Source organism: Galeopterus variegatus, unplaced genomic scaffold (assembly GCF_000696425.1).
Source record: "Galeopterus variegatus unplaced genomic scaffold, G_variegatus-3.0.2 Scaffold50, whole genome shotgun sequence".
Taxonomy (NCBI): Eukaryota; Metazoa; Chordata; class Mammalia; order Dermoptera; family Cynocephalidae; genus Galeopterus; species Galeopterus variegatus.
Window position 1 is genome coordinate 322,197 of NW_007726161.1, and position 15,198 is coordinate 337,394.

Below are 15,198 nucleotides of genomic sequence, written 5' to 3' on the forward strand. Positions count from 1 at the left end.
TTTCCCCGTTTCCTTAAATTCAGTGGATGCTGGGGAGCCCCTTGCTTGTCCCTGGTGCCTGGCATTGACCATGAAAGGGTCACACCCTGGGTTTGCAGCACTGCCTTTTTCCAGCTGCTCTTTCTAAATCCCACTTCTCCTGGAGAATCAGCTGATAAATCCCGAGTGCTCTCAGGAGTGAGTTTACCAGGCTTCCTCCCTGACCGAGGCCTTGGGGTCTTCCCCTCTACCACCTCCCTTCCTCCTCTAGGTGGGAAAGGGCAGCAGCCTGACCCTCCCAGCTCCAGACCCATAGCCAGAAGCCTTGCTTGGGTCTCCCCACGAGGGGAGTCTTTAATTCCCCAGAAGGGACCCTAACAGCTTGCTTCTCCACTTCACCTGCAGTCCCCCAGGTCATTCTGAGAGGCTCATGGTTTACTGCAACCAGCCTTTAATGTGTCTGTCCCTGCCCTTTCCTAGCCTCCTCCCAGCTGCCCAGAGAGACCACTAACCCTAGCCAGTGACTAGCTGATGGGAGACTATCAGATCCTGTGTGATCTCAGCAAGTGGCTTCCCTCTCTGAACCCTGTCCATCCATTCAGCAGACATTTCTTGAGTGTGTTCTGCACACTAGACACTGCGCCAGGCACTCGGGTTATATCTGGGAACAGGAGAAATGAGGCCCCTGCCTTCATGAACTCTACAGTCCTTATTTAAACAAATACATAAAATAATGGCAAAAGGTCATAAGTGCTAGGAAGAAAACCAGCAGGTCTTCTCTGTGATGCCAGCCATGGGGGACAGCAGACTTTAGGTGGAGTGACAGTGAAAGTATCTTTGAAAAGAAAGGAGAATTTGACCACAGAGCTAAAAGATAAGAAAGCAACTACATGAAAATCCAAGGGACCCTCCGACTCCTTACCCACAGCAGGAGAGGGCTGTCTGGGCGCTCTCGGGGCTCTAACGAGGTGCCCCCAGGACCTTCTAGGGCACAAGGGAGGGCTTCGTGGGCCAAGCTCCACCTCCCAACTTTACTCCCTCCAGAAAAAAAATCTGCTTTTAACTGTTTTAAAGATTAGATTTAGATGTTGTTTTAAGCAAAAATGATATAGCTTAAAAATATTCAGAAACTACTAGAATACTACTCACTACTGATGAGATGACTGTTAAAGACTCAGCTCCAAATCTTAGGATTTCTGTGTTCATGAAATGGAATGGCTGCTGGTTCACAGAGGAGGGAGGGGAAAGTGTGCAGACGCCCTGGGAAGGACAGGACAGGGCAGGGCAGGTGAAGCTCCTGTCCCTCAAGCAGTGGATTCTGGAAATCAAAGAGCTTCTAGCTGTGTGACCTCGAGCAAGTTATTGAACCTTCCTGGATCTCAGTTTCCTCTCTCTTGACATGCAGATATATGTTTCCTATGGCTGCTTTAACAAATCATCACAAATGTAGCAGCTGAAAGTAATTATCTTGTAGTTCTGCAGGTTAGGAGTCCAACACAGGTACCATTAGACTAACATCAAGGTGTCAAGGCTCTTGTTCTCTTGCCTTTTCCAGCTTCTAGAGGCTTCCCACATTCCTTGGCTTGTGGCCCCTTCCTTAATCTCCAAAGCCAGCAACGTTGCATCTCCCTGTGATTGCTCTTCTCCATTTCATATCTCCTTCTGCCTCCCTCTTCCACTTTTAAGGACCTTTGTGATTACATGGAACCCCCAGGATAATCCAGGATAATCTCCCTATTTCAAAAGTCAGCTGATTAGCAACCTAATTCTATCTGTAACTTTAGTTCCCTTTGCCATATATCCTAACATATTCACAGGTTCTGGAGATTAGGACATAGACATCTTTGGGGAGCCATTATTCTGCCCACTACAGGGGGTCACATTCCCATCAACAGCCAAAATTCTGAGGCTCAGAGCACCCCCGCAACCTGCTCTATAACAAGGCCGCCTTTGATCCCCCTGCTGGGGCCCTCTGCAGCCACCAGTATCTGTTGGGGAAGGGCCTGGGGTACTATCATTTTGCAAGTGCTCCATATTTCTGTGCCACAACAATCATGTCCCCCAATTTGTAATTCTTCCTACACATGCTGGGTCTTCCTCTCTGCCACAGATGGCCATAGTAGCCACACATATTAAACTCTTATGTGTGCCAGACACTGTGCTATATGTACTTTAATTACATGACCTTACGCAATCCTTACAGCTCTGCAAAGGAAGAAGTATTTATGTTGTTCCCATTTTATAGGTGAGGAAACTGAGGCACAGAGATTTTAAGTAATCTACCCAAGAACCACTAAGTGGTAGAGCCAGGACAGAACCCAAAGCCTGGCTTTAGAACCCCAAGTCCTAACAAGACACGGTCCTGCCCTACACAGGCCTGAGGAGCCTCTTCACCCCTCTGTATGCAGACCCTTAATTCCCCACAAACCAGACCACTGACAGGACTATCGCTTTTGACAAGGCTTTACTGAAGGCTCAGGAATGATGGAAGGAATATTCAGCACAGACGACACATCCCAAGAGCTTCTACGGGGTGTGCCTCAGGCTCCCAGGCCCAGCCCCAGCCTCAGTCCCCCTTGCTCCCCCACACACACCCCATGCATGAAGACTACCCATCCCCACCAGCAGGCGTAGCCTGGAGCTGCCTTCACTCCTGAGCCAGGCCCAACCTTCGTGAGGCCCAAAGAGAGGAAACCATCTGTCCTCCACCTGCAGCTGGAATGATCGCAGTCTCAATCCACAAGCACAGGTGCAAGACACAGGACACATCTTTATGAGCTGCAAAACACGTGAAACAAAACTGATAGAACTGAAAAGAGAAATAGACAAATTCACAATTATGATTAGAGACTTCAATTTCCCTCTCTTAGCAATTAATTGATAGATCAACATGTGGAAAACCAGAGAGGACACAGAAGAACTCAACACCATCAACCAATAGGATCTAATCAACATCTATGGAACAATCCACCTCACAATAGCAGAACTCACATTTTTTTTTTTTTGTCTTTTTTTACTGACCGGTAACGGGATTGCAACCCTCGGTGTTGCACCCGTACCGGGGACCAGCAACAGGATCGCAACCCTCGGTGTTGCGCCCGCACCGCGCTCAGCCAGTGAGCGGGAACCGGTCTCCACATGGGATCCGAACCCTTGGCGGGAGCGCCGCCACACTCCCAAGCGGTGCACTCTCCAGTGCGCCACCAGGCCAGCCCAGAACTCACATTTTTTTCAAGAGCCTGTGGAACATATACCAAGACAGACCATATCCTGGGCCACAGAACAAACCTCGCTGAATTTAAAAAGAATTAAAGTTATACAATATATGTTCTTTGGCTACAGTAGAATCAAACTAGAAATCAATAGCACAAAGATAACATGAAAATCTCTGAACTCTTGAAAACTCAGCAACACACTAAATAATCCATGCGATCAAAGAGGAAGTCTCAACAGAAACTTAAAAACACATTGTCCTTAATGAGAATAAAAATACAACATATTAAAATTTGTGGGACACAGCTAAAGCAGTGTGAAGAGGGAAATTTATAGCACCAAATGCTTACATCGAAGTAGAGGAAAAATCTCAAATTAATAATCTAAGCTCCCACCTCAAGAATCTAGAAAATAAATCTAGAAAAAGAAGCACACAATAAACATAAAGCAAAGAGAGGAGTGAAATAATGAGAAGAGCAGAAATCAATGAAACTGAAAACAGAAAAGCAATAAAGAAAATCAATGAAACAAAAAGCTGGTTCTGTGAAACGATCAATAAAATTGGCAAACTTCTAGCAAGACTAACGAAGAAAAAAAGAGAAAAGACATAAATTACCAATATGAGACATGAAACGGGATGTTACTACAGACCCTGCAGATGTCAAAATAATGATAAGGGAATACCACAAACAACTCTACAGGCATAAATTTGACAACTTTGATGAAATGGGCCAATTCCTCAAAAAGTGCAAAGTACCACAACTCACTCATTTGAAACAGATCATTTGAATAGCCCTATAACCATTAATGAAAATAAATTAATATTTTTTTAATTCCCAAAAGAGAAAATCTGCAGTTCCAGACAGTTTCACTGGAGAATACTAATAAATGTTTAAAGAAAAATTAAGCCAATTCTACACAATCCTTTCCAGGAAATACAAGATGAGAGAACACTTCCCAATTCATTTTATGAAGCTAGTACTACCCTGATACCAAAACCAGACAAAGATAATACCAAAAAAAAAAAGAGAGAGAGAGAGAGAAAATTACAGACTAATATCGCTCATGAATATAGATGAAAAATCCTTAACAAAACATTAGCAAATAGAATTCAGCAATATATAAAAGAATTGTGCACAATAACCAGGTGGGGTTTATTGCAGGGATGCAAGGCTGGTTCATTATTCAAAAATCAACCAATAGAATCTACCAGATTAGTAGACTAAAAAAAGAAAAATTACATGATCATATCAATTTATGCAGAAAAAATATTTTACAAAATTCAAAATCCATTTATGATTTTAAAAAATAGTCTCAGAAAACTAGAAATAAAAGGAGAATTTCCTCAATTTGATAAAGAGCATCTACAAAAAACCTACAGCTGACATTATACTTAGTGGTAAAAGACTGAATTCATTCCTCCTAATGTCAGGAACAAGGAAGGGACGCACACTCTCACCACTCTTATTCAACATAGTACTGGAAATCCTAGCCAGTGAAATAAGGTGAGAAAATTAAGTAAAAAGCATACAAACTGAAAAGGAGAAAATAAAATTGTTCTTATTTATGGAAGATATGATTCCTAGAAAATCCCAAGGAATCTACCAAAAAAATTAAATGAAAACAAACAACAACAAAAAAACCCTCCTGGAATGAATAAGTACAGCAAGGTCACAGAATACAGGATTAACATACAAAAATCAATCATATTTCTGTATACTAGCAATGAACATGTGGACACTAAAGTTAAAAATATAAGAGCCTGGGGCCGGCCCGGTGGTGCACTGCTACAGTGCGCCGCTTGGGAGTGCGGCGATGCTCCCGCCGAGGGTTCAGATCCCACATACAGACCGGCCGCTCACTGGCTGAGTGAGGTGCGGGCGCAACACCGAGGGTTGCGATCCCGTTGCCGGTCCCGGTCCGGTATGGGCGCGACACTGAGGGTTGCGATCCGTTGCCGGTCACGAAAATAAAGACAAAAAGGAAAAAAATATATATATATAAGAGCCTTTAAAAACATTCCCAAATAGTGAAATGTTCAGGTTTAAATCGAACAAAACATACACAGGAATTATATGCTGAAAATTAAGAATGCTGATAAAAAGAAACCAAAGAAGATGGAGAGAGAGAGAGACATACTATATTCATGGATTGGAAGACAACATAGTAAAGATGCCAGTCTCCTCAAATTGATACACAGATTTAATGAAATTCCTATCAAAATCCCAGTAAGAGTTTTTGTGGATATAGATAAAATTGTTATAAAATTTATATGGAAAGGCAAAGGACCTATAATAGCTAAAACAATCTTGAAAAAGAACAACAAAATGGGAAAAATCAGTCTACCAAACTTCAGGACTTATATGAGTACATAGCCATAGTAATCAAGACAGTGTGGTACTGGTGGAGAAATAGACACATAGATCAACGAAACAGGATAGAGAACACAGAAATGGACCCACACAAATATGCCCCACTGATTTTTGACAAAAGTACAAACACAATTCAATGGAGGTGCTATGATTTATGAATGTGTCTCTTCCAAAATTCAGGTGCTGAAACAACGTCAATGTGATGATATTAAGAGGCAGGACCTTTAAGAGATAATTAAGTCATGAGGTCACCTCCCTCATGAATGAGATTAAGGCGCTTACAAAAGAGGCTTCACACAGCTGCTACTTACCCTTCCACATTTGCCTTCCACTGTGTTAAAGGCAGCATTCCTCCCCTCTGGAGGGTGCAGCAACAAGACACAATCTTGGAAGCAGAGAGCAGCCCTCACCAGACAACTGAACCTGCCAGTGCCTTGATCTTGGACTTCCCAGCCTCTAGAAGTGTGAGAGATAGCTTTCTGTTCTTTACAAATTATCCAGCCTCAGGTATTTTTGTTATAGCAGCACTAAGGGACAAAGACAAGAGGATAGATAGCTATTTCAAAAAAGTGGAGTGACTGGGCATCCCAAGGCAAAAATAATGAGCTTCAACTTAAACCTCATCCCTTACACAAAGATGAACTCATATAGATCATAGACTTAAACATAAAACATAAAATGATAAAATTTAGGAGAAAAAAAAACATAAGAGAAAACCTCTAGGATCCAAAGCTAGGCAAAGAGTTCTTAGACTTGACACCAAATGCATGATCCATAGGAGGAAAAATTGATAAACTAGTATATTCATTTCCTGTGGCTACTGTAACAAACTACCACAAAATTGGTGGTTTGAGACAACATAAATTTATTCTCTCACAGTTCTAGAGGCCAGAAGTCTGCAATCAGTATGACTGGGCTGAAATCAAGGTGTCGGCAGCCATGCTCCTTCTGTGGGCTCTAGGAGAGAATTCATTCCTTGCCCCTTCCAGTTTCTGGTGGCTACTAGAATTCCTTGGTTTGTGGTTGCATCATTCCAATATATGCCACTATGGTCACACTACCTTCTCCTCTCCCGTCTGTGTTGAATCACCCTCTACCTCTCTCTTATAAGGATATTTAGGTCCCACCCCAATAAAACATGATAATCTCATCTCAAAATCTTTAACTTAATCACATCTGCAAAGGTCTCTTTTTTTGCCATATAATGTAACATTCACAGGTGCCAGGGATTAGGGAGTATACATCTTTTTTTGGAGGGGGGCATTATTCAGCCTACCACAATTAGGCTTAATCAAAATTTTAAAATTTTTCTCCAACAAAAGATCCTAAAAGGATGCAAAGACAAGCTACAAACTAAAAAAATATTTGCAAACTATGTATCTGACAAAGGACTAGTATCTAGAATATATAAATAACCTTCAAAACTCAACAATTTTTAAAAAAATCTAATTAGAAAACAGGCAAAAGACTTAAAGAGATATTTCACTGGAGAGGATATACAGATGGCAAAAAAGCACATAAACATTTTCAACATCATTAGCTATTAGGAAAATGCAAATTAAAACCACAATGACTTATTACAACACACCTATGAGAATTACTAACGTTTTAAAAATAGTGACAATACCAAATGCAGACAAAAAACGTGGAGAAACTAGATCACTCATACATTGCTGGCTGGAATGTGAAATGATACAGCCACTCTGGAACACAGATTGGCAGTTCCATTAAAAACTAAACATGCAACTACCACTCAACCCATCAGTTGCACTCCTGGGCATTTATCCAGAGAAATAAAAACTGCTGTTCACACAAACACCTGTAAACAAATGTTCATAGCAGCTTTATTTGTAACAGCCCCAAATTGGAAACAACCTAAATGTCCTTCAACAAGTGAATGGTTAAACAAATTGTACTATATCCATGCATGGAACCACTTCTCTGCAACAAAAAGAAACAAACTATTGATACTTGCAGCAACTCGAATACTTCTCTAGAGAATTACACTAAGGGGTGGGGGAGAGATCCCCAAAGCTTACAGAAGTATATGACTCCATTTATACAATATTCTTGAAATGACAAAATTATGGAAATGGAGAACATTCTGGTGGTTGCCAGTGAAAACTTCTAACCTGCGCTATCTGCTTCTGTAAACGGGCTTGCTCTAATTTAGCAACAGTGAAGCCATCTTAGAAGCTGTTACAGCAAGACACACCTTGCCCCCCTGCCCCCGGGCCAGCCAGACACACAGGATGTTCTGCTAGCTTGCAAGAGCTGAAATACGTAAGTTGTGGTAGAGCATAAAACTTTCCACATAAACATGTTTTCAAATGGACCTCTGAGTAGGGGTCTTATCACACCTGGGCAAGTAGGGCAAGAAGTGTGGTTGCCTGAGGAGGGGTCTCTGAGAGCTGGCCTACTTCTCCTCTACACAGGAAGAGCTCAGGGCTGACAGTCTGTGGTTTTCTTGCTAACACAGGCGCAGGCTTGTAACCACAGAGCTATGAGGTGCAGAAGTATTCAGCTGATTTTATGTCTCCTAATAGCTAAGCCAAACCAGCAGAGGGCGAGATGTTTGCAAGTAAAAAAGTCAGAGGGGAAATCACCTAGAACCAGAAGGGTGCCAACCAATAAGTTTTAGGGTCACTTAAGTTAGCCAATAAGCACTGCTCACTGCTTTGTCTCCTGGCCACCAGAAAAGTTGCCCAGGAGCATGGTCGGGTGAATGCTCAGCCCTGTGCATCACCTCCTCTGTGCAAGGGAAGATGGGTGATGTGCATGCCACTCATAGTTCCTCCCTGCATCAAAATATCTCTCTGTTTTCCAAGTCTAATTTTTGGAGGGTCCAAGTTGGACTCTCCTCATTGGTAAAGTCCATCACAAGATACCTATCCTCTTAACAATAGTAACAACAAAATGGACAGCATTTCTGCTCCACAGAGTGCTAGGCTGTAAGATGTTCATTTGTTAGGTTTTACCTGAATCTTGCCTAAGTATACCAGGTTAGGCTCCAGAGGGTGCACTCCTGGAGTAACTTGCTTGACATCACATGTAAAGGTCTTCTGTTATTCCTGTGGAAGGAAGTGCTGCATCAAAGAGGGTAAGCTAAAAGCTTCAATGTATATTGCAAATTAGCTTCTAGAACAATTGTATCTATTTTTAGTCTCACCTATGTTATATAAGAAAATATGTTTTTCCATACTCTTGCCTACTCTGTGTATTGTCTTTTTTTGGTATTGCCTATTGGATAAGTAAAAACTAATGTCACATTAGCATAGTGATGTATATTACTTTAACTGCTAGAATGTTTGGACATTAGTTCAAGTGTTTACTGCTATTTATGTTCCTCTTTTGCTCATTTTTTTTTTTTTTTATTCCTTTTTGTCTTTTTTTTACTGACCGGCGACAGGATCGCAACCCTCGGTGTTGCGCCCGCACCGCGCTCAGCCAGTGAGCGGGAACCGGTNGTATATTCATTTCCTGTGGCTACTGTAACAAACTACCACAAAATTGGTGGTTTGAGACAACATAAATTTATTCTCTCACAGTTCTAGAGGCCAGAAGTCTGCAATCAGTATGACTGGGCTGAAATCAAGGTGTCGGCAGCCATGCTCCTTCTGTGGGCTCTAGGAGAGAATTCATTCCTTGCCCCTTCCAGTTTCTGGTGGCTACTAGAATTCCTTGGTTTGTGGTTGCATCATTCCAATATATGCCACTATGGTCACACTACCTTCTCCTCTCCCGTCTGTGTTGAATCACCCTCTACCTCTCTCTTATAAGGATATTTAGGTCCCACCCCAATAAAACATGATAATCTCATCTCAAAATCTTTAACTTAATCACATCTGCAAAGGTCTCTTTTTTTGCCATATAATGTAACATTCACAGGTGCCAGGGATTAGGGAGTATACATCTTTTTTTGGAGGGGGGCATTATTCAGCCTACCACAATTAGGCTTAATCAAAATTTTAAAATTTTTCTCCAACAAAAGATCCTAAAAGGATGCAAAGACAAGCTACAAACTAAAAAAATATTTGCAAACTATGTATCTGACAAAGGACTAGTATCTAGAATATATAAATAACCTTCAAAACTCAACAATTTTTAAAAAAATCTAATTAGAAAACAGGCAAAAGACTTAAAGAGATATTTCACTGGAGAGGATATACAGATGGCAAAAAAGCACATAAACATTTTCAACATCATTAGCTATTAGGAAAATGCAAATTAAAACCACAATGACTTATTACAACACACCTATGAGAATTACTAACGTTTTAAAAATAGTGACAATACCAAATGCAGACAAAAAACGTGGAGAAACTAGATCACTCATACATTGCTGGCTGGAATGTGAAATGATACAGCCACTCTGGAACACAGATTGGCAGTTCCATTAAAAACTAAACATGCAACTACCACTCAACCCATCAGTTGCACTCCTGGGCATTTATCCAGAGAAATAAAAACTGCTGTTCACACAAACACCTGTAAACAAATGTTCATAGCAGCTTTATTTGTAACAGCCCCAAATTGGAAACAACCTAAATGTCCTTCAACAAGTGAATGGTTAAACAAATTGTACTATATCCATGCATGGAACCACTTCTCTGCAACAAAAAGAAACAAACTATTGATACTTGCAGCAACTCGAATACTTCTCTAGAGAATTACACTAAGGGGTGGGGGAGAGATCCCCAAAGCTTACAGAAGTATATGACTCCATTTATACAATATTCTTGAAATGACAAAATTATGGAAATGGAGAACATTCTGGTGGTTGCCAGTGAAAACTTCTAACCTGCGCTATCTGCTTCTGTAAACGGGCTTGCTCTAATTTAGCAACAGTGAAGCCATCTTAGAAGCTGTTACAGCAAGACACACCTTGCCCCCCTGCCCCCGGGCCAGCCAGACACACAGGATGTTCTGCTAGCTTGCAAGAGCTGAAATACGTAAGTTGTGGTAGAGCATAAAACTTTCCACATAAACATGTTTTCAAATGGACCTCTGAGTAGGGGTCTTATCACACCTGGGCAAGTAGGGCAAGAAGTGTGGTTGCCTGAGGAGGGGTCTCTGAGAGCTGGCCTACTTCTCCTCTACACAGGAAGAGCTCAGGGCTGACAGTCTGTGGTTTTCTTGCTAACACAGGCGCAGGCTTGTAACCACAGAGCTATGAGGTGCAGAAGTATTCAGCTGATTTTATGTCTCCTAATAGCTAAGCCAAACCAGCAGAGGGCGAGATGTTTGCAAGTAAAAAAGTCAGAGGGGAAATCACCTAGAACCAGAAGGGTGCCAACCAATAAGTTTTAGGGTCACTTAAGTTAGCCAATAAGCACTGCTCACTGCTTTGTCTCCTGGCCACCAGAAAAGTTGCCCCAGAAAAATGTATAAAAAGACAACTAAAGAGCCTAATGGGGTCTCACCCCAGCTTGGCGGTGAGAACCCAACGCATTGGAAATAATAAACGTCTTGCTGATTGCATTGCTCCTGGTCTTGTGGTCTCTTCAAGGCGAATATTCCCGTTCTATGTAAGTTGGGATTTTATCCCAAATCTTACACCAGGAGTTAAAGAGGGGGAAGTAAGCAAGTGGGTATGGCTACAAGAGGGCAACCAGGGATTCTTGGGCTGATGAAAATGTTCTGGATCTTGACTGGACTAATGTCAATATCTTGATTGTGCTACTGTACTATAGTTTTGCGAGATATTTCCATTGGAGGAAACTGAGTAAAGGGCACATTGATTATTTCTTACAACTTCATGTGGATCTATAATTATCTCAAAATAAAAAGTTTAATTTTTTTTTCCTTTTTGTCTTTTTTACTGACCGGTAACGGGATCGCAACCCTCGGTGTCCCGCCCGTACCGGGGACCAGCAACAGGATTGCAACCCTTGGTGTTGCGCCCGCACCGCGCTCAGCCAGTGAGCGGGAACCGGTCTCCACATGGGATCCAAACCCTCGGCGGGAGCACCACCGTGCTCCCAACTGGCGCACTCTCCAGTGCGCCACCGGGCCAGCCCAAAAGTTTAATTTTTAAATAAAGACATACGAAATACAAGCCCAAATTTTATATTAGATTCAACAGGCATAAAATTCATCAAAATTTTAAAACTTACGCTCTTCAAAAAACACCATTAAGAAAATAAAAAGGCAAGAGAATTCTGTTAGCGTTGAGCCTCCTTATAGTTTCAGGGTTAGTTTGACAAGATGCCAGTGAGTGAGTCACTTTTGCTGAAAAATTCACGTGTTCCAGCAGGGAAAGAAGCAGTGTTGTAAAACAGAAAGGAATACAGGCATTAGAAGAAGATTTGGGGGATTCCAAGATGGCGACGGGTCTGGAGCGGGGGCGCGAGAAGACAGCCTGAGCCTGAGAAGTGTGCGCTGTGCTGCCAGAGTGCTATTTGCATTTCCAAGAGCAACAAAAAATGAATAAGTCTTTGATCAACTAATCTACAACTATAAAAAAGCAACTACAGACTCGAGGTTTAGGGCTGACACAAAAGAAGATTCCAGAGAGTGCCCGAGCTGCGCCACGGGACCAAGTGAGCAGCCCGAGGTGGCAGTGGCCGAAGACGGGGACGGCGACGACGTGGAAACGGAGAGAGAGCCGCCAGACCGGCCCAGCTCTGTGAGTGACCCCCAGCCCAGCCCTGCTTGCAGGGCAGACGCCCGTCTGGCTTCCGCCTGCCACACCAGGCCCCACGGCTGCCTCCATTTTCTCGGGTGGGGATGGAGCTGGCTGGCTCGGCCAGGCCTGCCCTCCTTGCCTGGCTCGGCTCCTCACTGAGCCTTACCACTTGCTTGCCCCGGCACGGGGCCTCCCGGGGCCTGCGGGCCGGCCTCCCATCCCACTACCCCCATGGTTCTCTGGCAGGGCTGGTGGCATGGGGAGCCCCCGGCCAGTGTCTGGAGGGTAGGGAAGAGCGGGCCGGGCTGACTGTCACTCCACCGCACCCTGGGCTCCAGCCCCCGGTAAACTTCCTGTTACCAGGAGGCAGATACCATCTCTGCAGCCATCAGTTCGGAAAAATACCTAACCGATTTCCGGTTAGGAAAAGTGTGGTCGGAGCGCTCCCACGCTCACTTGAACCTGCCAGAAAGCTGACTGCGGGCGGGCGCCGGAGTCGGTCCACGCGGGGGGAATTCAAAGAGGAACTGTGTGCTGCAGGCTCCTCCCCCGAGGAGCTCACACCCTGGTGTGGGAGATAAGACAAGTACACAAACAACCGCAATACCAGGAGGAAGGTGATAAGTCCCAAGAAAGCCCTATTCAGTGCTACAAAGGCACCCAGAGCAACCGGTCATCTGCACCTAGCAGAAACTTGAAAGTCTTCCTGGGCGGGGCGGTGCCGAGCAGGGGCTTGAAGGCCCGGCTGATAGACAAGGGTTGCAGAAGACATGCCCCAGCCCAGTACAGTGCTCACAGAGTGGGGAGGTGTCCGGCTAGGGAGGCGGAGACTTGGCAGAAAACACACACCCTGCGGGCCACCTCTGCAAGGTCCAACAGCCCCACCTAGTGCGCACAGAGCGGGGAGACGTCCAGATAGGGAGGCGGAGACTTGGCAGAAAACACACACCTTGTGGGGCCGCCACTGTGTGATCCAGCAGCCAGGGCCAGAGCGCACGGAACAGAGAGAAGTTCTACACGGGAAGTGGAAGCTCAAAAGAGACCACACACCCTGCGGTACCGTCCTGTGATCCAGCAGCCCAGCAGAGTCCAAGCTGACCAGAGAGGAGGCTCCCAAGAGAGGCCCAAGACCCAAGGCAAACACACACACAAGACACTAGAGGCCAACTGAGCAGTCACAGAGGTAGCCATACCAAATTGACAAACACAGCCACACCTTAGTTAGTCAATAGGGTCAAACCTGTGCACTGTGAAACCCCCTGCCAAAATGAATAAAAATAAAAAAAAGATACCAGAAATACAAAAAACCAAGAAAGTACACCAACAAAAGTCAATAAATCGAGAAAGAAGCCCAAATTTTTAGAGGAAGAGCAAATTGTATTGAAAACCACCAGGCACAGCCTTCTGGCTACAAGTTGGTTTTTCCCCACCGTAATAACTTCGTATAGCATACATTATACGAAGTTATACGAGTTAATACTAAACAGACTGAACGAGATACAAGAACACACAGCTAGACAACACGATGAAACAAGGAAAAGTATACAAGACCTGAAAGAGGAAATGTACAAGGAAATGAATGTCCTAAAAAAAAATGTAGCAGAACTTGCCGAACTGAAGAAGTTATTCAGCAAAAAAAAAAAACACATTGGAGAGTTTAACCAGCAGGCTTGCGGAAGTTGAAGAGAGAACCTCTGAACTTGAAGATGGGCTGTATGAAATAACATAAGCAGACAAGAAAAAAGAAAAAAGAACCAAAGACATTGAAGAAAATCTGAGAGATATTAGACAACCTTAAGCGCTCAAATACCCGAATCATGGGTATTCCAGAAAGGGAGGAAAAAGGAGATTGTATTGAAAACATATTCAATAAAATAGTGGCAGAAAACTTCCCAGGCATAGGAAAAATCACAGATCTTCAGATCCAGGAAGCTCAACGATCTCCAAACGTATTCAACCCAAAAAGGGCTTCTCCAAGACATGTTATAGTCAAATTGGCAAAACTCAAAGACAAAGCATAAAAAAAAATGTAGCAGAACTTGCCGAACTGAAGAAGTTCTTCAGTGAAATAAAAAACACATTGGAGAGTTTAACTAGCAGGATAACGGAAGTTGAAGAGAGAACCTCGGTTCTTGAAGATGGGCTCTTTGGAATAATACAAGCAGACAAGAAAAAAGAAAAAAGTATCAAAGTTATCGAAGAAAATCAGAGAGAGATATTAGACAACCTTAAGTGCTCAAATATCCGAATCATGGGTATTTCAGAAGGGGAGGAAAAAAGTGATTGTATTGAAAACATATTCAGCAAAATAGTGGCAGAAAACTTCCCAGACATAAGAAAAATCACAGATCTACAGATCCAAGAAGCTCAATGATCTCCAAACGTATTCAACCCAAAAAGGGCTTCACCAAGGCATATTATAGTCAAAATGGCAAAACTCAAGGACAAAGAGAGAATCTTGAAAGCTGCAAGAGAGAAGCGTCAAATCACCTATAAGGGGGCTCCAATCAGGTTAACGTCAGACTTCTCAACACAAACCCTAAAGGCTAGAAGGGAATGGGATGATATATTCAAAATACTAAAAGACAAAGATTGCCAGCCAAGAATACTCTACCCTGCAAGGCTGTCCTTCCGAAATGAAGGGCAAATAGTATATTTCTCAGACAAACAAAAACTGCGGGAGTTCACCACCACACGACCACCCTTACAAGAAATTCTCAAGGGAGTACTGGGTTTGGTTCCTGAAAAATAACTACCACTGCCATAAAAAACCAAGAAAAATCAAAACCCACTAGTATAATAAAAATGACAATCATGAAAAGAAAACAAACAAGCAAAAAGGCTATCTGCATCCTAAGGAACCAACAAACACAGAAAACAAACAGAAAAGCAGAAAGCAAGGAACAAAAGACACCTAAGACAACCAAACAACCAACAAAATGCTGGGAATAAATCAACACCTTTCAATAACAACTCTTAGTGTAAAAGGCTTAAATTCCCCAATCA